General features: G+C 42.9%; 1 protein-coding gene and 1 pseudogene across 1 annotated transcript in view; both read left to right on the top strand.

Annotated features, from left to right (window-relative positions):
* Positions 1-27,731, top strand: part of LOC140847731 (endogenous retrovirus group FC1 Env polyprotein-like) — a 491,917-nt gene that overhangs the window by 404,499 nt on the left and 59,687 nt on the right. The window lies entirely within an intron of this gene.
* On the top strand, positions 23,506-24,111 carry LOC118967076 (beta-1,4-galactosyltransferase 6 pseudogene; annotated as a pseudogene).

Here is a 27,731-nt window from a genome sequence, read left to right as displayed (position 1 = left end):
ATTTCTTCTTTTTTAAATGGTTTATTAATATTCTTCATCTACATATGGTATTTTTAATAGCCATGATATTATTCAGCTACTGTTGGTAAAGTTGTAAGTTCATTACTTCTTTGCTTAGAACCTTAGAAGGATCTCATGTACTGTTCCACACACATGACATTTTCAACTTGAAAATTTTCATTTCTGATTTCTAGATGTTTCCTTTGATTCTTTTATTCTGGTTATTTCACAAGATGTTTTCCTTCATGATTTTCTATTTTATCCTTTATTTCTTCAAATATTTCATAGTCACTTTAGATTACTAGGCCCTTAAAAACCTAAATTATTGTTATTTTTTTGCACTTTCAGTCTTGGTAGTTTGTTTCATTTTATATCTGGTGACTTGAATATGAACTTCTCTTGATTGGAGGAGCTACAGGGTTAATTGCAAAGAGCCTGGATTTAGGGAAATGAGAGGAATAATGGCCATTTCATGATATATCATAAGAATAACATGAGTGCTTTTTATGAGGAATTATCCTAGGCCTAAGAAACCTATCAAAGGAGATGCTCACTGCCCTACCTTTGTTTCAACCAAAACATAACTCCCAGCAGGTAGGTGAACTGAAGTTATTATCAATGTTGGTATCCCGGTCTGTGCCCCAGGGGACTAATGAGTCTCAGTACTGTCTGTTTCCCTGACATATGCTCCTCAAGACACTACCTTCCCTTCATTTTCAAATTTCATACATTTCTCAGGCACATTGCCTCAGGACCAAGACAATGCCTGCATGTCAGATGATGATAATTTTGTCAGTGTATTTCTTGAATCTGTAAACAGGTCATATGAAATCAGGATTCTTACCTCCAAATCTTCTCCTCAACTCTGAATTGGACCGTATGGGTCCAATGTTGGGACTTCAAAGAACAAGAGATAAGATTGAAAGAGGCTTTGAGAAACAAGTCTTAACCAATTAATCTTTAAATCTGTGGCAACAGTCATATTGAAAGTGTGACTTCCCCACCCAAAGACAATGTCTGAGAAAGTCTCAAGAGAACAGCCATTAAGTTGAGAAGTAGAGGGATAAGGATGTAAAGAAATAAATCAGCATGAGTACTATGTACAGAAAGAACTTTGAGTGTGGTGAGCAAATGAAACGGCTGGAAGCAAAGAGTTCAGAAGCCCACTCAGTCTGAGAAAAATGTATTATCTAAACAACCAGGGGTCTAGATGAAAAATAACTTGATTGATTGCAACTTAGAAGTTCCCCTGGGACCCTAAACTTTCACTGGCAAGAAGTAGGTTTTAAAGGTATAAAGCTGCCAACAGGCATTTCAAATGTGGCCAAAGAGAATATGGATAAGGAAAATCCTCTCAGAGGGCAAAGTAAAGAGGCACAAAAATATATTGAATAAGAGATTCCTTCCTAGAGAACAGAATAGGAGACCAACCAAGAGCTTTCCCACCACTCCAAACTGTAAGCCTGTACAATGTTTGCTGCACAGATTCCAGCACTGTGATGAGCTGGGGACTTCCAACAGTCTTCCTTCCTTCCCTTTTCCCAAGAAGAGGTTTACTAATTTATCCTTCTCTGGTCATTATTATATAGTAGAGATAGGGGGTAAGAGGAGGGAGGGGTGATTTTTTAAAAAATCTTAGTTTGTAGATTAAAGCAACAAGAGGAGGCATATTTGGGCTCCATGGAGAGGACTACAGAGCACTGAGGGCCTAGGCTTTGAGCTGGATGCAGTGACTCTGGATTTCATGGTGTCCCCCTAAGAATAGGGTCAGTATGTTCTCCATGTGCAGAAGTAAGAGCCACCTGATCTTTGCTGTCTGGAGGACAGACAATGACAGGCAAATGCTTATCCAGGCACACATGCTGCTATATATTCTTCACCTTCTCTTCAGACACAGACTTTCTTCAGTTATTATCACCTCTTAAAAGGGAAGGCAGGTCCCTGTACATGTGGATAGAACAAACGAGGTCACCCAATGCAGCACATAGAAGGTATCCTGGACGTACAGCATCCAGGAAGCACACCCAGAAACGGGGCTTGCAGTGAGCTTGAAGCAATTGCATTTCAGCCTGCTGTGAGTATATCCCTGGCTCTGTGCTGCCCTGGGTGCTGGGTGGATTGGGGTGCAAGTCAGAGGGTCTCCAGGCATTGGCCAGGATTTGCCTCAAATCCTTGATTCCAAGACTGGTTCATGAGAACTGGATCAGTCATAAAGTGATGCATGGGTTTTCAGAATTCGAGTGTTGTCCTTCCCTTGCCATGCTCTCTGTGGCATTGCCTGTCTCTGTTCCTGGCAGCTGGGGCACTCAGAGCAAGGCAAATGGACCACCACTCGAAACTTGAGGACAAACTTCTATGGCACTTGAGGACAAAGTGCCATAGAAGCCTCACCTGGCTCCAAAGACCTGGCAATCCTCTGAAAGGAACAGGAGCCCTGGCTAGGGGCTGCTCTTATGCACTAAGGCACAGGGAGAGTGCCATGCCCTCCAACACCATGTCCCGCCTTTAGCAGCACCTCCCTCCCTGTCACCAAGGCCCTTGTGACTGGGGCTGAAAGACCCTACAAGCCTCAGGCCTCACTAAAAGACAAGGAAACAACTTTCTGTCTAGGTTCTAGTGGGTCCTCTTTGGTGGCAGCAGAACCCACAGATGTGCTTTAGAACAGAGATCACTTTCATTCCTGGAAATCAGCTGCCCCTGTAAGCTTCATTCTGCCCTTTTCTGTCTCTAAAATATCTAATGGAATATTACATAGCCATAAAAAAGAATGAAACATCATTTGCCACCACATGGGTGGACCTAGAAGGCATTATGCTAAGTGAAATAAGTCAGACAAAAACAAAAACATGATTTCACATATGTGGAATCTAAAAAAAAATACTCCTAAGTATAGAGAACAATCTGGTGGTTGCCAGAAGGATGGGGAGAAAAGTGAAGTGGGTAAAGGGTGTGCATTTCATAACATGTATAATTGTCGAGTCACTATATTGTACAGCTGAAACCAAATAATGTACATTAACTATACTTATACAAAAAAGAAAAATATATATAGGGTCATTCTTCAAGTGGCTTTCAGTTATTGCATCCATTTAATTTTCCTTATTATCCATTTCTTGCAAATCCATCCATGTAAAAGCCATTTTTTCTTTTACACTCCTATTGTCTGCAACCATATTCTTTAATTCAAAGACTCCTGCAATAATTCATTAATTCACCTCATTACTTTTAACTTCCTTAGTCCATCCTAAGTATTCCTAATAAAAACTACTTTTTGCCTAAACCATGGCTGCATTGGTTTATTTCCCTGGTCAGAGCACAGCAACACACCCTCCCAGCTACAAGAACCCTCCTAAGTGCCTCCATCCAGATGCCCAGTCCTGCTGTCGATTGGCTCTAGCACTAGTTCCAACTGATGTCCACTGTTTCTCAGCCCGGTCGTCATGGTCACCTAAGGGACCCACAGTGGGTAGTAGGGGGGTCATCTTTACTTCAAACTTGCATGCAATTTTTAAAAACTATTTTTTTTTTTACATTCCTGAAGGGAGGTTGGAAAAGACTTTCTCAGGGATCTAGGTCCAAAGGAATTAACACTCACTTCCCTGTGTCCATTCATTCCTCCTATTAAACTTGTCTGTTAAATATAGCCTCAAACATCAAATGCATAGGTTCCTAAAGGCAAGCAGGGCACCAGCCTGGAGCAAATGTGCTGATGCATGAACGTGCATGTGGACACCTGCAGCTGAGAGGCGGGAGCGACATCATGGGAACAGTGTGTCAGAATAGTTTGCAAAGAACTGGAATATGAAAGGCCTTTTGTATAACACCAGATATCATAGACCTTCTTCTGTGGGGGCTGGGGAATGTTAAGCAAGGAGTATAAGAGTTACCAAAATAGAGGTAGAACAAAAAGTATAGTGAAATGCAAGGAAGCCTATGAAGGGACCTAAGTGGAGGTGGGGGTGGGGTGGGGTGAAGGGGACACAATCTCTTTATGTACATGCAAGACCCCTTTGGTCATTGTGGAGAAAGGTCCTACTGGCCCCTTCCTCTGGGCTATTCTTGTTTCTTTATGCTTTCTCTCAGTCAGTAATTTTCAGATTGAATAAGATAGCCACCAGATCCCTGTGGTTTGGCTCAGGGATGGGGGTGGGCATGAGGGTTATACAGTGTAGGCTTGAGCAGAACCCTGGACTTTCTGTGGTAACTCATTTTCAGAGAAGCTCCATGTTCATCTCTCTTTGTTCTTGAGCTTTGCTAAGGGTGGTGTGCTCAAAACATACACAGATGTGCCCAGACTGTCCTCCCATTACACAAATACATGGTGATACGGAGGGTTAAAAATATGTATCTGGTTATGAGGGTTAACATATATGTACTGTAGAGAGAGATTTTCAATTCTTCTCTGGAACTGATTGTATTTAGGAATGAGACAGGGGTATAAACCTGGAAGCACTGGCCTTGAGCTGATTTGCTTTTCTTCTTGCCCACCAGTGAGTTCTTAACTCTACGCTGGAGGCCCCAGGACGGAAGCCCATGAACTCAGTCCTCCAAGAAGCCAGGGTGATTATGTTATCCATTTGTAATAGCATTAGATTCATGTGCTAAAGTTTATGTCCTGGTGTTTCCTTGCTTCCTGGTTAATTTTTTTCAATTAACATGTATCAGTTAATAGTTAGGATTAACTGTATACTTTTTGGTGTACAGGTCTGTGGATTATGACCAAGGTATATAGTCACATGTCCACCATTAAAGTCATGGTATTTAATGGTTCCATTGCCTCAAAACTTCCATCATGTTTTGCCTCTGTCATCAAACCTTCCCTGGAGCTCCAACTCCCAATGACAACTGGTCTGGTTTCCTTCCCTAAAGTTTTTCCCTTCTCAGAATGCATGTAAATGTCATCATATAATAGATGGCCTTTGGGGTCTTTTTCACATAGTCAAATGCATTTAAGGTTTATTCATGTTGTGCCAATCAACTGTTGCTCCCTTTTATTGTTAAGTGTGAGTCCAGTCTGTGGGTGACCCGCCATGTGCTAAGTCACTCACATGTGGAAGGACTTCTGCATTGCTTCCTCTTTGTGGTGATTATGAAAGAAGCTGAATGTATAACTCTGGGGGGTTGGGTTTTAACAGATTTCAATTAACAAAATGAAACCAGTGAAGAGATTTATTTAGCCCCCATACATCCCACTTCTGCAGCTTGTCCTCTTGGCTGCCAACAGTCTCTGAAGGAAGGAAGATAAAGGGAAATGTGACTTGATCCTCCTTGCTTCCTTACCACCAAGGAAAGAAAAAGTGGTCCTGGAAAGCTGGAGAGAAAAGAATGGGCGGATAGCAAACATTGCTCACTGCTCATGCAAGGAAAGCCACGGCTCATTGGGAAGGCTGAATCTGCCTTCATAAAGGAAAGAAAACATACTCAGAGGGTAGAGGCACATGGTGAATCAAGACTTAGAGGTTATTGAGTGAGCTGGACTTTGCTGTCTTTCTCCCTCCTGGAGAAAACTATTCCTTAAGTCCTTAAACTGTCACAAGCCATCCCACAAGTTAGTTCTAGTTAAATTTTCTTGAGCCAAGTGTGGACAGGGTAATGAGAAATAAAATGTTGAAGTTAAGAAATAATATAGGTAGAAAAGCAATAATGTAAGATAACAGAAGATAATTGCATATGGGACCTTGAACTAGAAAGTAATTTAAGTCCTTAACTCATTTATTCTGATGTAATTTAATAAAGGGCTGAGAACTCCTCAGAAAGTTTTAGTGAAAAGAGATACTGAAAATTAAATATGAATTGGAAATGTTAGCACATTTGTCTAATACATATCTGTAGGATATTCTGCATTCAATGAGTAAATCTTAAGAATGGATATCTGGTTTTGAAATTTACAAGACTTTCTAACTTACACTGGGCACTTGGCCGTAAGAAATCGAAATGTTCCAGGCTCTGGACATGGTATCCGCTCACTGAAATCTGTGACCCAACTACGTTTTCCCCAAATCTTCTCCCCCTCCTCCTGTTGTATACCCGGCTGGGGCTGCTGGCTCAAACTGGGAGCAGTTTCTTGTATGTAACCTCAAGGGCACCCTTTGATCTTTGCCTCTCTCCCCTGTTAGTCCTGTCTTCTGTCTCTCATCCACTCCAGAAGAACACCGGTTCTTGTTACACGTGGGTTTTAGATGTGTGATTCTTGGATCACAGTTCTATCATGCATTTGTGCATTTTCAAAAGCCCCCACTGTCTCTCTCTTACCTAGACAATGAACCTGAACCTGAGTGTGCTCAACATGGAAGGCCCTCCACAGGCCAACCCTAGATACCCCCTGAAAGCACCCTGCACCCCTCACAGCAGGCCAATACAGACACTGATCACTCGGCAGAAGCTGTCAAAAGTCACTGCAAGCACCACTCTTTCCTGCTGCTGTTTCCATGGCTGGTTATTCTGTCTGCTTATAATAGCTTTTCCCGTTGGCGCATATTCAAATCCTCTATATACTTCAGGATAGAATTTTTTCCAAAGGCTGTGCTATAGACTGCATGCAGAAAAGAAGGCTGCACAACATGAACTAAAGTAGCGATGCCTACCCGTCGCCTCCTGGGAGCCCTGCCTGTGGAGATTCCGGCAGCCCACATCTCCCTAAGTGGCTCTGGGCACCAGTCCCAGCCTTGCTCAGGCCACTGTTCTGGAGGCACTGGGTTGGAAAATAGGTTGTGGAGGAGGTGCAAGTGTTTATATAAAAAGTTACACACAATGACTTTTATCTATAGGCAACTCAGTAACCTGGCCTTGTTTAAATTGTTATATAATGGGTTTTTCATGACAATTTGAAGCCAGAGCACTTTGTATATAACAGGCTCAGCTGCCTTGCTCTGGCATGTTCGCCTGGCTGCAGGCTCTTTTCTCTCCTCCTCTCTTAGTTCTGCACAAGCATTTCATATCATTGTCTACTGAGTGCTGGTTATTTACACACATGCTCCACCTTCTCACAGACTGAAGGGCTCCTTAAAAATCGGGAAACACATCCAGTCAAACTTGAGCTGAGCGTGAGCAAAAGCATGAACTGAGAAGGCGGAGCCAAGATGGCGGCGTGAGTAGAGCAGTGGAAATCTCCTCCCAAAAACACATAGAGCTATGAAAATATAACAAAGAAAAATCTTCCTAAAATAGAGACCACAGGACACAGGACAACATCCAGACCACATCCACACCTGCAAGAACCCAGCGCCTTGTGAAGGGGGTAAGATACAAGCCCCAGCCCGGCGGGACCCGAGCGCCCCTCCCCCCGGCTCCCGGCGGATGGAGAGAAACCGGAGCGGGTTTTTTTTTTTTTTTTTTTTTTGGCGAGCGCTTTTTGGAAGCCTTAGAGGGACGGGCCCCCGTTGCTGGGGAGGCAGGGTGGCGGGACCGGTGAGGAGGTGCCTGGGAACGGCGCCGGAGGACAAAGAATATCCCGCGTTTCTCCCTGCGAGACCTGGGGGCGGGTGCCTGAGACCGGTGCCTGAGGACGGAGGAGGTCGCGCGTTTTTCCCCTTTTTTTTTTTTTTTTTTCTCTTTTTGGCGAGCGCTTTTTGGAAGCCTTGAAGGGACGGGGACCCCAGTGCTAGGGAGGCACGGTGGCGGGACTGGTGAGCGGGTGGCTGGGACCGGCGCCTGAGGACAAAGAATATCCCCCGTTTTTCCCTGCGGGACCGGTGGGCGGGTGCCTGAGACCGGCACTTGAGGACAGAGGAAATCGCGCGTTTTTCCCCTTTTTTTTTTCTCTTTTCTGCGAGTGCTTTTTGGAAGCCTAAAAGGGACAGGGACCCCGGTGCTAGGGAGGCAGGGCGGCGGGACTGGTGAGCGGGTGCCTGGGACCGGCACCTGAGGACAAAGAATATCCCGCATTTTTCCCTGTGGGACCGGTGGGTGGGTGCCTGAGACCAGCACCTGAGGACGGAAGAAATCGCGCGTTTTTCCCCTTTTTTTTCTCTCTTTTTGCCGAGTGCTTTTTGGAAGCCTTGAAGGGACAGGGACCCCGGTGCTAGGGAGGCAGGGCGGCGGGACTGGTGAGCGGGTGCGTGGGACCAGTGCCTGAGGACAAAGAATATTGAGCGTTCCTTCCCTGCGGGACTGGTGGGTGGGTGCTTTTTGGAAGCCTTGAAAGGACAGGGACCCTGGTGCTAGGGAGACAGGGCAGCAGGACCAGTGAGCGGGTGCCTGGGACCGGCACCTGAGGACAAAAAAAAAAAAAAAAAAAAAAAATCGCTTGTTTTTTCCTTTTTTTTCCTTTTTTTTTTCTCTTTGTTTCTGTTCCCTCTCTCATTGTTGCTGCTGTTGTTTTGGTTTGGAGAGTGCTTTTTGGAAATCTTAAAGGGGCAGGACAGGTCACTTAGACCAGAAGCAGGGAATCTGGGGATCTCTGGGCACTCTAACCCCCTGGGCAGCAGGGAGCACAGAGGCCCCTTACGGAGATAAATAGTCTCCTGGCTGCTCCCCCTCCAACGGGGCTCCACCATTTTGGAGGAACAGCCCCAGCCAGGCCAAGCCCACAGCAACAGCGGAGATAAACCCCAAAGCAACTGGGCAGGAAGCAGAAGCCCTGTCTGCGCACAGCTGCCCAGCACAAGCCACTAGAGGTCGCTATTCTCCCAGGAAAAGGCTACAAACCAACAAGAAGGGAAGCTCTTCCAGCGGTCACTTGTACCAGCTCTGCAAACTATCTCTATCACCATGAAAAGGCAAAACTACAGGCAGACAAAGATCACAGAGACAACACCTGAGAAGGAGACAGACCTAACTAGTCTTCCTGAAAAAGAATTCAAAATAAAAATCATGAACATGCTGACAGAGATGCAGAAAAAAATGCAAGAGCAATGGGATGAGATGCAGAGAAAAATGCAAGAGCAGTGGGATGAAGTCCGGAAGGAGATCACAGATGTCAGGAAAGAGATCACAGAAGTGAAACAATCCCTGGAAGGATTTATAAGCAGAATGGATAAGATGCAAGAGGCCATTGAAGGAATAGAAGCCAGAGAACAGGAACGTATAGAAGCTGACATAGAGAGAGATAAAAGGATCTCCAGGAATGAAACAACACTGAGAGAAATATGTGACCAATACAAAAGGAAAAACATTCGTATTATAGGGATACCAGAAGAGGAAGAAAGAGGAAAAGGGATAGAAAGTGTCTTTGAAGAAATAATTGCTGAAAACTTCCCCAAACTGGGGGAGGAAATAATCGAACAGACCATGGAATTATATAGAACCCCCAACAGAAAGGATCCAAGGAGGACAACACCAAGACACATAATAATTAAAATGGCAAGGATCAAGGACAAGGAAAGAGTTTTAAAGGCAGCTAGAGAGAAAAAGGTCACCTATAAAGGAAAACCAATCAGGCTAACATCAGACTTCTCAACAGAAACCCTACAGGCCAGAAGAGAATGGCATGATATACTTAATGCAATGAACCAGAAGGGCCTTGAATCAAGGATACTGTATCCAGCACGACTATCATTTAAATATGATGGTGGGATCAAACAGTTCCCAGACAAGCAAAAGCTGAGGGAATTTGCTTCCCACAAACCACCTCTACAGGGCATCCTACAGGGACTGCTCTAGATGGGAGCACCCCTAAAAAGAGCACAGAACAAAACACACAACATATGAAGAATGGAGGAGGAGGAATAAGAAGGGAGAGAAGAAAAGACTCTCCAGACAGTGTATATAACAGCTCAATAAGCGAGCTAAGTTAGGCAGTAAGATACTAAAGAAGCTAACCTTGAACCTTTGGTAACCACGAATCTAAAGCCTGCAATGGCAATAAGTACATATTTTTCAATAGTCACCCTAAATGTAAATGGACTTAATGCACCAATCAAAAGACATAGAGTAATAGAATGGATAAAAAAGCAAGACCCATCTATATGCTGCTTACAAGAAACTCACCTTAAACCCAAAGATAAGCATAGACTAAAAGTCAAGGGATGGAAAAACATATTTCAGGCAAACAACAGTGAGAAGAAAGCTGGGGTTGCAGTACTAATATCAGACAAAATAGACTTCAAAACAAAGAAAGTAACAAGAGATAAAGAAGGCCACTACATAATGATAAAGGGCTTAGTCCAACAAGAGGATATAACCATTCTAAATATATATGCACCCAATACAGGAGCACCAGCATATGTGAAGCAAATACTAACAGAACTAAAGAGGGAAATAGACTGCAATGTATTCATTGTAGGAGACTTCAACACACCACTCACCCCAAAGGATAGATCCACCGGGCAGAAAATAAGTAAAGACACACAGGCACTGAACAACACACTAGAACAGATGGACCTAATAGACATCTATAGAACTTTACATCCAAAAGCAACAGGATATACATTCTTCTCAAGTGCACATGGAACATTCTCCAGAATAGACCACATACTAGCTCACAAAAAGAGCCTCAGTAAATTCCACAATATTGAAATTCTACCAACCAATTTTTCAGACCACAAAGGTATGAAAGTAGAAATAAATTCTACAAAGAAAACAAAAAGGCTCACAAACACATGGAGGCTTAACAACATGCTACTAAATAATCAATGGATCAATGAACAAATCAAAATAGAGATCAAGGAATATATAGAAACAAATGACAACAACAACACTAAGCCCCAACTTCTGTGGGATGCAGCGAAAGCAGTCTTAAGAGGAAAGTATATAGCAATCCAGGCACACTTGAAGAAGGAAGAACAATCCCAAATGAATAGTCTAACATCAGAACTATTAAAACTGGAAAAAGAAGAACAAATGAGGCCTAAAGTCAGCAGAAGGAGGGACATAATAAAGATCAGAGAAGAAATAAACAAAATTGAGAAGAATAAAACAATACCAAAAATCAACGAAACCAAGAGCTGGTTCTTTGAGAAAATAAACAAAATAGATAAGCCTCTAGCCCAACTTATTAAGAGAAAAAGAGAGTCAACACAAATCAACATAATCAGAAATGAGAATGGAAAAATCACAACAGACTCCACAGAAATACAAAGAATTATTAAAGACTACTATGAAAACCTATATGCCAACAAGCTGGAAAACCTAGAAGAAATGGACAACTTCCTAGAAAAATACAACCTCCCAAGACTGACCAAGGAAGAAACACAAAAGTTAAACAAACCAATTACAAGCAAAGAAATTGAAACAGTAATCAAAAAACTACCCAAGAACAAAACCCCGGGGCCGGACGGATTTACCTCGGAATTTTATCAGACACACAGAGAAGACATAATACCCATTCTCCTTAAAGTGTTCCACAAAATAGAAGAAGAGGGAATACTCCCAAACTCATTCTATGAAGCCAACATCACCCTAATACCAAAACCAGGAAAAGACCCCACCAAAAAAGAAAATTACAGACCAATATCTCTGATGAATGTAGATGCAAAAATACTCAATAAAATATTAGCAAACAGAATTCAACAGTATATCAAAAGGATCATACACCATGACCAAGTGGGGTTCATCCCAGGGATGCAAGGATGGTACAACATTCGAAAATCCATCAACATCATCCACCACATCAACAAAAAGAAAGACAAAAACCACATGATCATCTCCATAGATGCTGAAAAAGCATTGGACAAAATTCAACATCCATTCATGATAAAAACTCTCAGCAAAATGGGAATAGAGGGCAAGTACCTCAACATAATAAAGGCCATATATGATAAACCCACAGCCAGCATTATACTGAACAGCGAGAAGCTGAAAGCATTTCCACTGAGATCGGGAACCAGACAGGGATGCCCACTCTCCCCACTGTTATTTAACATAGTACTGGAGGTCCTAGCCACGGCAATCAGACAAAACAAAGAAATACAAGGAATCCAGATTGGTAAAGAAGAAGTTAAACTGTCACTATTTGCAGATGATATGATACTGTACATAAAAAACCCTAAAGACTCCACTCCAAAACTACTAGAACTGATATCGGAATACAGCAAAGTTGCAGGATACAAAATCAACACACAGAAATCTGTAGCTTTCCTATACACTAACAACGAATCAATAGAAAGAGAAATCAGGAAAACAATTCCATTCACCATTGCATCAAAAAGAATAAAATACCTAGGAATAAACCTAACCAAGGAAGTGAAAGACTTATACTCTGAAAACTACAAGTCACTCTTAAGAGAAATTAAAGGGGACACTAATAAATGGAAACTCATCCCATGCTCATGGCTAGGAAGAATTAATACCGTCAAAATGGCCATCCTGCCGAAAGCAATATACAAATTTGTTGCAATCCCTCTCAAATTACCAGCAACATTCTTCAATGAATTGGAACAAATAATTCAAAAATTCATATGGAAACACCAAAGACCCCGAATAGCCAAAGCAATCCTAAAAAAGAAGAATAAAGTAGGGGGGATCTCACTCCCCAACTTCAAGCTCTACTACAAAGCCATAGTAATCAAGACAATTTGGTACTGGCACAAGAACAGAGCCACAGACCAGTGGAACAGATTAGAGACCCCAGAAATTAACCCAAACATATATGGTCAATTAATATTTGAGAAAGGAGCCATGGACATACAATGGCAAAATGACAGTCTCTTCAACAGATGGTGCTGGCAAAACTGGACAGCTACATGTAGGAGAATGAAACTGGACCATTGTCTAACCCCATATACAAAGGTAAACTCAAAATGGATCAAAGACCTGAATGTAAGTCACGAAACCATTAAACTCTTGGAAAAAAACATAGGCAAAAACCTCTTAGATATAAACATGAGTGATCTCTTCTTGAACATATCTCCCCGGGCAAGGAAAACAACAGCAAAAATGAGCAAGTGGGACTACATTAAGCTGAAAAGCTTCTGTACAGCGAAAGACACCATCAATAGAACAAAAAGGAACCCTACAGTATGGGAGAATATATTTGAAAATGACAGATCTGATAAAGGCTTGACGTCCAGAATATATAAAGAGCTCACACGCCTCAACAAACAAAAAACAAATAACCCAATTAAAAAATGGGCAGAGGAACTGAACAGACAGTTCTCCAAAAAAGAAATACAGATGGCCAAGAGACACATGAAAAGATGCTCCACATCGCTAATTATCAGAGAAATGCAAATTAAAACTACAATGAGGTATCACCTCACACCAGTAAGGATAGCTGCCATCCAAAAGACAAACAACAACAAATGTTGGCGAGGCTGTGGAGAAAGGGGAACCCTCCTACACTGCTGGTGGGAATGTAAATTAGTTCAACCATTGTGGAAAGCAGTATGGAGGTGCATCAAAATGCTCAAAACAGACCTACCATTTGACCCAGGAATTCCACTCCTAGGAATTTACCCTAAGAACGCAGCAATCAAGTTTGAGAAAGACAGATGCACTCCTATGTTTATCGCAGCACTATTTACAATAGCCAAGAATTGGAAGCAACCTAAATGTCCATCTGTAGATGAATGGATAAAGAAGATGTGGTACATATACACAATGGAATACTACTCAGCCATAAGAAGTGGAAAAATCCAACCATTTGCAGCAACATGGATGGAGCTGGAGAGTATTATGCTGAGTGAAATAAGCCAAGCGGAGAAAGAGAAATACCAAATGATTTCACTCATCTGAGGAGTATAGGAATAAAGGAAAAACTGAAGGAACAAAACAGCAGCAGAATTACAGAACCCAAAAATGGACTAACAGGTACCAAAGGGAAAGGAACTGGGGAGGATGGGTGGGCAGGGAGGGATAAGGGGGGGGAAGAAGAAAGGGGGTATTAAGATTAGCATGCATGGGGGGGAGGGAGAAAGGGGAGGGTGGGCTGCACAACACAGATAGGACAAGTAGTGACTCTACCACATTTTGCTAAGCTGATGGACAGTAACCGTAATGTGGTTGTTACGGGGGACCTGATATAGGGGAGAGCATAGTAAACATAGTATTCTTCAGGTAAGTGTAGATTAAAAATTTAAAAAAAAAAAAGAAAGAAAGAAAGAAAAGGGGGATTACTCCTTAACAGGATAAAACTATTGGTAAATCAAAGATCAACGCATGCTTTAAATATCCTTAATGTTGATCACTTAAAGGGTGTCAGATGATCAGCTATGGAGGTACTCTTTTCTGATAATATTCCTTTCTCTTAATTAAGAAAAAAAAAAAAAAAGCAGTTACTGTGTGCTGACCTCCAATGAGTTCTGCACAGTGGTATAGAGGGCATGTCAAAGTGTGGGCAAAGGGTCTGTTTGTTTCTACGCAGAAGATCAAGGCCTAGCTTGGATACCCAGAAAATGAACTAAGATACGATATGAGGAGGAGCTTCTGGCATCAGCACTCTCTGGAGGACTCGTGCCGGGGGATGATCATCAAAAAGCCTCCACAGGGATCCGGACGATGCTGCGGTTGTGGCTGCATCCAGCCCACCGTCTCCTGGACTTGCCATAAGAAGGAGGAGGGAGATGTCTAGGCTGGCATGTGCATACAGTGAGACAACGAATTTGACTGGATCTGTACTGTTGGAACTCAACCAGGAGTTGGGAGGGGTGCAAGTTGTAGCACCCCAAAATCTCATGACTATAGACTATCTATGGTTAAAAGAACATATGGGATGTGAACAGATCCCAGAAATGGGCTGCTTTAATTTGTGTGATGGTTCAAGTACAGTTGGACAATATCCATCATATCATAGATAAATTTTCACAAATGCCTAGGGTGCCTAAATGGTTTTCTTGGCTTCACTGGAGATGGATGGTAATTATAGATTTGCTTTGTTTATGTCACCGTATTCCTATTATGTTAATATGTGTGTGCAAATTAGTTAGTAGTTTAAAACCTATACATACTTAAGGTACTATACAAGAAGATATGTCAAAGAAATAATCAATCCTCCCAAGTTTCCTTCATATGCTACATCTATAGGTTTTCTTCTTCCTTCCTAATTACAAACCTTAAATAGATTTCGTGCCTCATATCGAATTTACCGAGTATCATAATTCCTCCAGGTGGTAAAGATACCTCGAGACAAGTGCTGGGCATAGAAGCCACAGGGCATAAATCTGCAAAGAAGTAAAAAGCTAACCTTTTCAAACAATATGGCTTCTCTCTCACTTACCAACTTTACATTTCCCTGTATGGCCCCGGAAGATGACTGGTTAGCCAGAGACGGGTAAGATTCCTCAAGGGAGGAACAACCTAAGACAGGCACAGTCGCAGGGGGGCCATCAGGTGAGAATTTGGGGATCAACAGAGGTGAGGCTCAGAACCTCACCCCCCCTGCTTTGAGAGAAATCTTCTGCATCCGTGGATGTCTTGCTGCCCTTGTCTAGCCTGGATTAATACTTAGTCCATAGGCACACACCTGATCATCTGATCATCTATATTTGCCTTCTTACAGCACTAAACTATGTTTTCTACCTTTATCTTGCATCTACCTACCACTTCAGCATTTTATTAAAAATAAAAATAATAATAATAATAGGAGAAATGTGGGATCAAATATAAATCAAGTACAAAAATCAAATGAATATTCATATTTGACCTGATGGTTTATAGGTCATATTGCATGATCAAAACCGAAAGTTTCTGTGATGACTGCCCTTGTACTGTTCACCATGTAAGAATTTATTCACTCTGTAAGAATTCGTTCACCATGTAAGAACTTGTTCGTTATGCTTCAGAAGATTGGAGACTGACGAGAATTAGGCTTGAGATGGATTAATGATTGTACATTGATCATTGACCCCCCTATACTGAATTTTATTGTTGTTAACAACCATTTGATCAATAAATATGAGAGATGCCCTCTCAAAAAAAAAAAAAAAAAAGCATGAACTGAGCTGTGTTCTAGGATAAAGTGTGCCAGGGTTGGGGGCTGCCATCAGTGCCTTCCCCTCTCCATCAGAGGACTGCAGCTCCGGCTGGTCTCCCAGTTGCCACATTCCATCTTGGGTGCAGCCACCATAGACGATCCTTCCATTTGTTAGGGTATCAGACGTGACCTCTTTTAACAGACAGCGCTTCTGACACCAAAGGTGTGGGGGTTTTGCTCACCAAAAACCAACTGTCCAGTTCTCTGACGCCAACACGGTGAGGAGCCATTCAATCAATTCTGACGCTAACCACCCAGCATTAGTGAGACTCCACGGATCAAGGGCTCAGTCCCACAAAATTGTCCCCCACTTCAGAAACCAGTTGTAAGTTCTGAGTTAACTAATACATCTGACTGACCAGCTAGAAATTGGGGATTCCATCATCCCCCATTCAGGCTTGATAAATTGCTAGATGGTTCACAGCACTCAGAAAAGTGCTTTCCTTACTATTACCAGGTCATCCTAAAGGATGCAAGTCTAGAATGGCTACAGGGAAGAGCTCTGCAGCCAGGGCATGTGGGAAGGCAGATGGAGCTCCCATGCCTTCTCTGGGCACACCACCCTCCCAACACCTCCACGTGTTCACAAAGCTGGGAGGTCTCTGCACTGCTTCCATTAGGGGCTTTTATGGATTTGGCATTACATAGGCATGATTGATTAAACCATTGGTCACTGGCAATTAACTCAGTCCCTAGCCCTTCTCCCCACCCTGGAAGTCAGGGAGAGGGGCTCAAAGTTCTACTCCTCAAATCACCTGGTGGGCTCCTCTGGCTGCCAGCCCCCATCCGGAAGCTGTCATGGGTCCCCTGGCCCAGTCATCTTACTGGCAAACAGAAAATACCCTCATCACTCTGGAGACTCCAAGAACTTTAGGAGCCATGTGCTAGGAAACAGGGACAAACCCCGAATGTATATTTCCCATTATGTCTTTGTTCCTCTACTCACACCCTCCAATGGTATCCCAACTCACTTGAAGTAAAAGCCAAAGTTGTTACAATGCCTTGCAAGGTCCAGCATGACCTACCTCCTCTCAGATTTCATCTACTGCCACCTTCCCCTCTATCTCACTCTCTTCCAGCCCAAACCCCCTACTGCTCCTCATGCATACCTGGCATGTTCTTGCCTCAGGGCCTTTGCACCCACTCTGCCCTCTGCCAAGGACATGCTTTACAAGTATGTGAGTGGCTGATTGCACATGCTGGATATCTACCACCTTTGGATATCTGCTCAGGTGTCACTTTGTCAAGAAGTACTTCCTTGACATGAAACAGCAACAGCCTTCTCCCTGGCACTATTTTTCTCCATACCACTTACCATTTCTGACACTCTAGAGTTCTCTTAATTGCTTATTTCTTCCTATCTCCCCTCCCTTTGGCACTGAAACACCCTGAAAAGACCTCTCTGCTGGGTTCTGCTGGGTTCTGCGTCTCCCATCCTCCTGTGTTTGGTGCTGTCTTTCCCCACCTCCTGGTCAGTCAGAGGATCCCAGGGGTCAGCACCGAGGGTGTTTCTGTGTTACAGAGGAGAGACGGAGGGAGAGAGTGAGGCTGTTTGGGGGAAGAGGAGGGAGGGGTGACTGCAAAAGTCATTTGGAAGAACAGATTATAATTGCAGTCAGCATTTTTTTAAAGAACCTTCTATACCAGATGTTGAAATTGTGACTGTTTATTTTTTCTAACTTAATTGAGTTATAATTCACATATCACATCATGTAAGTTTAAAGTGTATAACACAGTGATGTGATCATGTATATGTTTCTAAGTAGTTACTACAGCAAGGTTAGTTAACAGTGGGAGGGGCTTCCTTTGAATCGATATGTTATAATTTTCTCTAAGTCTTAAAGTGGAATGCAAGCCTAAATATTTCCTTTTTATTTTCTTCTGTCAGTATGCCAACAGAAAAGAAAATTTAATGACTTTTGAACTAAAGATAATGAATTAATAAAATGAATACTCTGATTATGTGGCCATCGTGTACTTAGATTTTTGTGCAGGCACCTGAAAAACCATAATGAGACTTAAAATGTTCTATTCACTTGTTTCAACAGATGTCAATTTGCATTTTGGAATATGCTTACTATATTCAGAATATGCCATATATAATCGTGAACACCAAGATTATACTAATTTACCCAGAATAATTTATGGAAACATGAATTCTTGTTTCTTCTTCCTGCATTTTCCCCTCCTCTCTCATTATATTCTCAGCCCAGCTTTCTAATTCCTTGCCTGAGGGCTCTCTACTGGACTCTGTGTAAGAGAAGGGTGAGGCCAGCCTTTGGGAGCCATTCTGGTGTGCCTTACAGCACTTACACTCGGCAGGGAAAAAGAGGAGAGACAAGGGCAGGGGGCAGTGGTGTGCAGGAAAGCGACAGGATCTCAGAAGGATGCAGTGTGGGCTACTGCAGAGCTCCTCAGAGGGGCAGCTGGGACCTTGGCATGACTAGTGGTGGTGAGGACAGGACAATGGGGCATCAATTTCCCCCACCACTGGGGCCTGGAATCTCACCTAAGTGGATTATAGAAAATGAAAAAAACATAAAATATTGTAATATGTCCTGCTTTGGAACTGAAATCAATATCTCTTTTACAATGTATATAATACTTCAAATGATGACTTCAAATATTTCTATCTATACTCCACCCCTGTTCTTTAATTTCCTCACTTCCACAGTTGCCTCTGTGTCACACCCTCGGTGCTGTGATCATCACCAGGATTTGTACCATTTCCAAAATCTCCTTATTAAATATTTCAGATTTCAATGCATTTCTATTTTTCCAGCCCAGTTTCTTCAGAATCCCTACCCTAAATTTTTCTATCTCACTGGGGAGCCAGATCCAGCACTCTGAGACTAGTTTTCAACAATGTTTCCTTTATTTCCCTTGTGTTCAGGTCAGACTCCATCATGCAACATGTGATCTCTACTGGAGGCATACCCTCAACTCTAGATCCTTTCTACCTCTGTGTATTTACCTTCCCCTAAATCCAACCCTACCAAACACCAGTGTAAATCTTTCTGTGTTGGATGAAGCAGTGGGAACAAACCTCATCACTGGACTGACCAGCCTCACTAACTAGAAATGGACATGTAAGTGTGCTGGAGGACCCATAGCTCTTCCCAGGAAGCTGCCTTCTGTGTCTGCAACAACTTCCCACCATCTGGCCTCCCTTTCGCTCTCAGTCGATGGCTTTACTCATCATCGAGAGAACAGACGCACTCCACAGCACTGTTTTCAATTAGTTGTGCTCTTTCTAGAAACACCAGTACTTTGAACTGGATTATTCCCATCACAACAAAGAAATTCCCTGTATCTTTTTAAAAAACCTCTTTAAAAACCAGATATTTTCACTCCTTTACAGTTGAAATTCTATTTCTCTTTCTGAGAAAAATTTTTACCAAAAAAAAATTGTCCATATTTGCTGGCCAACTTTCTCAACCCCTCCTAACCCTTCAACTTACTCAGACTGGATTGTGTCCCAGCACTCCTGTGAGATGACAAAGTCTCCCACCACCTCCATGTGGCTAAGCACAAGGGACACATTCCCCCTTCCTCTTGCTCAGCCCATCAACAGTGATCCACCCGTAAGACACTCCTGTCTTATGGAAACATCTGTCTGTCATGTCGTGGAAGCAAAAGAAGGCCACCAGGTGAACACAAGCTGTTTATTCAGAGCCCACTACAGTGAGGGAGTCAGCCACCAGCGCTTACACTCAGCAGGGATTCACAGGCAGGTGGGCAGCGGGCGGGGAAGAGCGGGGTTCAGGTGTGGTCTGAGTGGAGCTGGCAGCATGGGGAAGCTGGTGGCAGCCACCTAGCAGAAGGACGTCCCTTGGGACTGATTAAGGGAGCATATTTTGCCTTCTCTGGTTGGTCCAAAGTTGGAAGTGGGACAGAAGTTAGAGAGGCTGCCAGTTATTAATCAAGTCTTGGCCGTTTTGGGCTGTTACAGAAGTTATTGTTTGGCTTTCTGGACCCCTTATAGAGTTATAAGTCTGCCCTATTGCAGCTGCTTTACTGGGCCAGTTATCAGACATAAGGGGTTGTTTCCTGAGCAGGCCACTGCCAGTCATGGGGCAGAGTTCTGTCTTCATACATGATGTGGCCTTGTCCATTTGTAACTCAGTCCCTCAGTGTCTTCCAGCGTCCTGCCTTCTCATGTCTTTCACCAGCTGCTCTTCTCAAGAGTCTTTCCAAACCCCACCCCTGACCAGGCCCTTCTCTAAATAGTGACGTATCTTCTGGATGAGTCCTGCTCTCCTTTTTCCTCTTTATGTACTCTTTTCTTGTTGATCTCCTATAATCCTGAACCTTTTAATAGAGTTTAATTGGTTCCCATAACCCTGTATTCTCTGATTGCTCCCAGTTTTATTTCTCCAGCTCCAGCCTCTCCCCAGAGCTGCAGATCCACATCTGTCTGCTTCATCTACCCTAATCTTCTCATTTCACCCCCGAAACTCCCAATGTTAGAGTCAGTTGTCAAACTGGGAATCAAAGCCACTTCTTTTGGTTTTTAATCTTCAAGGTTCCAAGTGACCTTTGGAATTTTCATTATTTATAAAAGATTAGTGATTGTGGAAGCAATTTGAGAAGATGTAAGGGAATGCCAAATATTCCAAGTGTGTCCTTCAAGGATGAGAGACAAAACTCAAGCCCATTCTGCTTCCATAAGGGGCAGCCTCAGCTGCACGAGCCCCTTGCTGCTCCTCAGGTGATGCTCCAGGAGGTGGCAGGGAAGGACCCGGGAAAGAGAGGTAATGTGCTTTGGAATCAGGGAAATTGCAGTTTTTACTGTGTATCTTTAAATAGGCATACATTTGGAAATGCTACTTACAATCGAATTCAGAAAGTTATACCATTTTTGAGGGAATCTAATTGAAGTACATCCTCAGTCTATTTCAATTTTTTTTTTGGTAAAAATATCTTTTGAAAATATTACAATTGAGTAATGATTGCTGAGTATATTTTTAGGGGCACAGAAAAGAAACAGGCTTTCAGTTCCTCAACAGGCTGTTTCCCCACCTGAACATTTCTCCCTACGCAGATTTTCATTCACCAAATTCTCATCTATTGCTGAAAGCCCAGTTCAAATTTTATGTCCCAGAAGGCTTTTCCAGATACTTTGTCATGTGTCTCTAACTATGCCCTAAGTTCACCTGGTTTGTATGTCTATAATATTTATGGAATATACATGTTATGTGTATATGTCTAGTGACTACACTGACCGTGACCCTCTTGAGGACTGGTGGGATGTCTTCTTCACCTTTGGACCCAGTACATTTGTTCTGGTACAAACTAGTAATGGAACATATCCTTTGAACTGACTAACATAGAATGTCTGTTAATTTAAAATTCAGTTTCACAGGCCTACAATTGCTAAATGGCATGGAACACAAGCCTCTTTAAACCTAAAAAATTTCTGAGTGCACTTAGGAAATCAGTGTGCTCTCAGATATCCATTGCTCAGAAGAGCGGAATCGACCCCCACCTACCAGGTCAGGTGTTTGATTTGTTCTTTTTGATGGTGGGATGCTGCCTAGATAACCAAGGCAAACAATTTCAATGAAACTTGCAGGGGAAATAGCCCCTTCCAGGAGAAAGATCAGACTTATTGAAGAAGTTGCTCACAGGAGGGAAGAGGAAAAGCAAGGTGCCCAAGTAGCCTCCCCTGGAAGTAGGAGACCACCAAGGAAAGGAAGGGCTGTTCTTGGTCGGGGGTCCCAGGAGAGACAGCAGGAACAGCCAGGGCAGGGAGGTGGTGGTAAGGATGTCTCAGTGATCAGGGAGTGTGGAGCTGTGGGCTCTCACTTTCCAGAAGAAAGTTCAGCTTCAGATGGGAGCCTGCTTGTTATAAGACCTACAGACACAAAGCAATAGGCATTAGCTAGCCTACAGAAAACCGCTTAGTTCAAAACTGCATAACGTAAGACAAATGTGGGTCTACGTATTTAACAGAGAAACTTAATATATGTATTAGGTGTTGCAAAATCTTAGCTCCATGAATCCAAATAAAAGCAAGGAAAAGATTGCAGAAATATTGATTGAGAGAGACCAGGTCCCATGTGTATATGTCCATGCAGGTGGCCTCGCTTCGTGTGCCTGTGGTTTATGGACTGATGCTACTCACATTTTTTGTCAAGGTATAATTTTCAGAAATTAATCTCATGACTCATGCAAATGTAAAATGAGCATATGTCATACATTTAACTCATTAATAAGAGAAGCAGCGCGATGGCAATGCTGGTTCAGGACAACTGGATGGAGTAGAAGCACTTAGAGTACTTGGATGAGATAATTTTTTAATAAGATTACTGAATTTAGATTAAAAAACAGCCAATGGGCGGTGCGGCTCCCCCGCCCTTTCGGGGCCGCCCCTCTGCGACCCGGACGCGGCTCCGATGGCGCTCGGGCTCTGCCCCCGCGAGGGTTGCCCGGCCGCTCCACGTCCGGGTCCGGGGCGGGGCGGGGCGGGGCGGCGGCGATGGTTCTGCGGTTGCCGCCCTTGCGGCCTGGCGGGCGGCGGGCGGCGGGCGGCGGGCGGCGGGCGGCGGGCGGGCGGCGGAGCCGGAGCCGGAGCCGGAGCCGGAGCGCGCGCGCCTCTGGCCGGGATGCCGCCCTCGCCTGCGCTCGGCTCCCGCGGCCCCGGCGGGGCGCCTGGGCCCTAGGACGGGGCTGCGCGCCGGCGAGCGCCCAGATCCTCGGCCCGCGGGGCCCCGGCGGCCCCCCCGCTAGCGCGGCGCAAGCCCGGGGAGCAGGCCCGCTGCAGCTGGTGCCGCCCTACCCTCGGGGCCTAGCGGCGCGCCGCCCGCCCCTCCTTCCGCCCGCCGCCGCCCCGCGCCCCCCGCGTCGGCCCCTCGGTCGCCGGGTGTCCCGGCCGCCGCCTCCCCCCTGCGCCCAGCGTCGCGGTCTGGGGTCCCGCACGTGCCTGGGGCTGGGCCTGGCCGAGGCGCCGCCGAGCCGCGCGCGGGGGAGAGGAAGGTGTCTGCCGTTGTCCAGTCGCTCCCTGCCGCTTCATCTGCTTCTTGCTGTCCTCGTCCTGCCTTTACTTCATCTGCGTGCCCCGGGCCTCGGCGCTTGTGTTTCCCCACACTTGGGTCCCCGAATGCTTCAGCGGCTGGCAGGGCCACCTTGTTGTGCCGTGCCTCCTGTACGACTTTCACAGGTCAAAAGTAGGTGGCAACCCTGCACTGAAAGAGCCCGTCGGCAGCATCTTTGAACGACATTTGCACACTTCAGGTCTCCGGGTCACATTTTGCCAACACATGTCTCTTCATGGTACAAGCTCGAGGAATGATGTTGAAAGAAAATGTGAAAACGCTAGGGCAGGTAATCAGGCTATACACAAATAAAAACGCCACTGTCAACGGTACAGGCAATAATTCAGGTGATTATCTTGTTCAAACAACCACATATCTTACGGAAAACTTCACATATTCATTGTACCTCCCCTGCCCAGAAAAGCTGCTTTACATGCAGGGATTCTTGTCAACGTAAGTGAAGTTAGTTTTGATGAAATTCATCAATTCTCCGATTTAGATATTGAGTCAAGAGGTCACTGGAGGCCTAAAGACTGTAAACCCAGACGGAAGGTGGGTGTTCTCGTTCCTTTTCATAATCGCCACGAGCATCTTCCAATTTTCTTCTTACATCTGATTCCAATGCTCCAGAAACAGAGGCTGAAATTTGCTTTTATGTCATTGAACAGACTGGCACACAGCCTTTTAACCGTGCAATGCTCTTCAACGTGGACTTCAAAGAGGCCATGAAAGATAGCGTGTGGGACGGTGTAATCTTCCACCATGTGAATCATCTACCCGGAAAAGACCGAAACTATTACAGATGTGGAGAAATGCCACGTCATTTCGCAGCAAAGCTGGATAAATACATGTATATCCTTCCACAGAAGGAGTTTTTTGGTGGTGTCAGTGGACTGACCGTGGAACAATTCAGGAAGATCAGTGGTTTTCCTAACGCCTCCTGGGAATGAGAAGGAGAATTTAATGACCTTTGGAATAGTTCACTATGCTGGATTTAATGTCACAAGAGCAGAGGGAGACTTCGGGAAATACAAGTCTATTTCTCATCACCATCGAGGTGAAGTCCAGTTTTTAGGATGGTATAAATTACTAAGATATTCAAAAGAACGTCTGTACACCGATGAGTTAAACAATGTACTATATACGCCAAAAATACTGATTGAATGGTTGTATACATGTATATTTGTAAACTTCATGCAAGAGTTAGCGTCTATTGAAGACTATTAAAAGAAGCAGCTCTCATGGCAGACAGACCTAGATGCTGGGTCACAGACTGGAGCATATTGTCTGTGGAGGCAGGGAAGGGGTGTGCCGCGGTGCCCTGACTCTGGGTGAAGAGCCAGCAGCTCGCAGTGTTTCCTGCAGGATTGTATCCACCCATTACCTATCCTCTACCGTGAGACACACCGCATGATGAGCACTGCAGAGATTAGAGGCCATCGTTTAAGTCGGGAAGTTAAGAGAGCTCCCTGCAAAGAGAGTATTTTTATACTAAAGTCTATAGTTTAATTCAAGAGAATGTTTTATTTCTGTTTAAACATATTTTGTACAGACATGATGTAAATGTGTTCACATTGTTGAAAAATAAGATGTGTTGCGGTTTTGCATGTGATTGGTTATGCCTTTATTGGACTTACACATTTTTTATTTGCATGGGAAAAAAACACTATACATTTGTGTCCCTGAACAAAGAAAAGTTGACCTTTGTGTGAAATGAAGGGACTGTCAGTAATTGACAGCCAGCTCATACAGGAAATACTTGTATACAGGTATACTCGTTTGCGGCTTTAGACCTGCAGCCTTTTGTGTGGAAGAAGCACAGTTTTCTTAGGGTTTTAAAGTGTAAGAAGGGAGCGCTTGAACAGCTTTTCTTCCTTCCAGGATTACCTGAGTTTTCCCTTGCTTGTGGCCTCATCAGATTCACTAAATCACAACCACATTGTTTATGCTTATTGCATGAGTATTACCAAGAAAATCTTAAAAGTTGTGATGTGACATGATATAAAGGACCTCTTTATGTTAAAAGTCTTCATGTAGTGCTGATGTATCAGGGATTTTGTGCCTCAAAAATGTCCCTAAAATGGTGTGTGTTTGTACACTGTATTTTTTTTTAAGTCATAGTGAACAGCACTTTTATTATTTCTACTTCAGAAGAGCCAAAAAAAACATTTCCCTTTAAAAAAATCCAATTTTTTTTAAAAACGAATGAGCTATGGAAAACCCAGTAGTACTTAATACATACAAATAAATTATACTGATAAGAAATGTTCTATTTTTATGATGATAAATGCTTAGTAGATAAAAACAGAGCTTAAGTTCAATTCTCAGACTCAAATTTCAAGTTTCAAAGGGAACCTTGAATGTAGCCAGTTTTATTTGAGCTGTATGTATTTTTTTTGCTTTTAAGAAATTAAATCTCTGGTATTTAAAATTTTCCCCACTAAAAGCATAATTGAATAGAACTAAATACATAATCAGTTATTGAAATGCACTGATGTTATAAAACACTTATTGGAAACAGGTCTTACTACATCTGGTGTATTACTGTACCTTAAATTTGGATGGCAAAACAAAAAATATCCTTGCTTTAAAAATGATCAATTATAGTTAGCCAAAGATTCCTTAAAGTATCTTGATACTTTCACAAATTTAATACAGAAAGTTGCATATCTAGAAAGTGAATCTTCAACAGTAATGAACAATAGAACTCTGTAGATAAGAGATGTTTCTATAATATTTGCCTCATGGGTTGTTCACCTACAACAGGAATGTAGTTATTTATCTCAGGTTACAGTCATAATTTTGAAGTGTTGTTTCTATGACAATATTGCTAACACAGATGACCACAAAATCATAAAGTAATTGAAATTCTTATACTTTGAGAAAACTGATAGCTCTCTATGATACCAAGAAAGTTCTTTCACATTTATTTCTCAGAAGTATTCCCAAAATATTTATCTTTCATTTTTTTGGTGGTACTCAAAATTATGAGAAAAATCTTCCGAAAAGTAAGAAATTTGTTCTTAAGTTGTGTATCTGTTCATTTTCTGTCTAGCTTATGTAGTTTTTTTAATTTGATGAAATGACATAGTTGGGAACGTTGACATTTTTTGAACACACCAACAAGATAGCAGGGGTGCAGGAGCACAGCTGACCCAATAATATTTAAATATGTTAGTTGTGAGGAAAATTAGGGCTGTCTCTGAATCTGATTAGTAAAACATTTTTCTCTTTTTAATGTGAAGCTGCCCACATTTTGGAATCTTTTCATTTTGATATACATCTTACAGTTTCAAGAGAATTTGGTTCTATTAGTATATGCCTTATTTCCCTAGACTGCGTCTAAGAGTGATGGTCTTAGGAATGGGCCATGTATATTTCTATTTTTTCAGTTTTGCATAGGGTATGAATTCCTGTGAAAACCATCTCATTAGTTTGCTCTGTTTTTTGCTTTCTGTTTTGTTTTGCCTTTTAAGTGCCAACTGAAAACTGATTTTTGCCCATACACGGTGACTTTTTTGTTTCCCTAAGAGAGGTAGGACTTTGCTCAGTTATCTTCATTGAATGAAAAGAAACCTACTCCAGAAAAATTAAAAAAAAAAACCAGCCAATGTTCTGCAGGGAACACCAGCAAACATTCTAAATTTTGGGGATCATCTTTTCTACCAGATAAGAATCATGTGCATACATACTGGACAAATTCATTTGCATTGCTATCTGACAAATCTTTTTCTACCAGTTGGCATCGACTTTTACAGAATTTTGACATACATTTATCAACAGTAAATGGCAAGTCAAACAAAGAAACAAAGGTACATGCCTAGAGATTCAGATAATCCTCAGGCAGTCCTGAGAATCAAGCCCTGGCTTGGCAAAAAAGAACAGGCAGAAATCCCTTTAGCTTTTTTCCAGGATTTTGGATAACTTTTCTTAACACCAATTTATGAAGGCTTTGCCCTTCCTTATTTGGCCAATATCTAAGCACTATATAATCTTGAAACTGTCCACATGATTAAAGAAAACAATACTGTGTACAATATAATTTTCAGAGAGCAGGAACTACTCCCAGAAAGCATAGCATTAGTGAAATCTTACAGGCTCCCAGGTAGCTACACCACTGGAGAGAATGAAGCACCAGGAGAGGTATTTTACCCATACTTCTTCTATATGAAGGAGTGCAGAATTGCTTTCAACACAATCCAGAGGCTGATGTTGATACCACACCTGAAATCCGTAAGCATAGTGTGGTTTCTCCAAGGGTCTGCTATATGCACTGAGTTGCCTTCATGCTTAGAACACAAATTGAATGGCTTTACCTTGAACAAGTTTAAAGGGAGGTATGGAAATAGTTCCTAAAATAATATCTGCATAGAGAAATCACCTTGCAGAAAGCACATTAAATTCCTGGCCACTGTAGCTCCACCAGGTATCAGGAGAGACAGAGGCAGGACAAGAATACCAAAGGAAGGTTGATTGGGATAGAAAACCAGTGAGACCATTGTGATGATTTGATTAACCCTAAAGCTTAATTCCATCCAGCCACTAAAATGGATTTTTTTAACTTTATGCCTAATGTTGGAGAGAAAAATCACTTCCTCTACCCTCTTATGCCTAGTGCCCACAAGCCTGCAGATTAAACTAATAGAAAACAAATAAATAGGAGAAAAGATATACAATTTTTATTAACATTTTATGTGTATGAAAGTTTGAAGAAAGGAAGTGAAACTTAAACAGTTAAGACACAGGGGCTTTTATATTCCATTTTTAACAATGGAAAGGGGGCTTGGGCTTTGAGGGATGAAAAGTTGTAGGAGAGTGAGTAGGGAATATGGGAGAAACTGTTATTT

Source organism: Manis javanica, chromosome 2 (genome assembly GCF_040802235.1).
Source record: "Manis javanica isolate MJ-LG chromosome 2, MJ_LKY, whole genome shotgun sequence".
In the NCBI taxonomy this organism is placed as follows: Eukaryota; Metazoa; Chordata; class Mammalia; order Pholidota; family Manidae; genus Manis; species Manis javanica.
The sequence above is the reverse complement of the archived record's forward strand: the minus strand, read 5'-3'. Positions and strand labels throughout refer to the sequence as shown.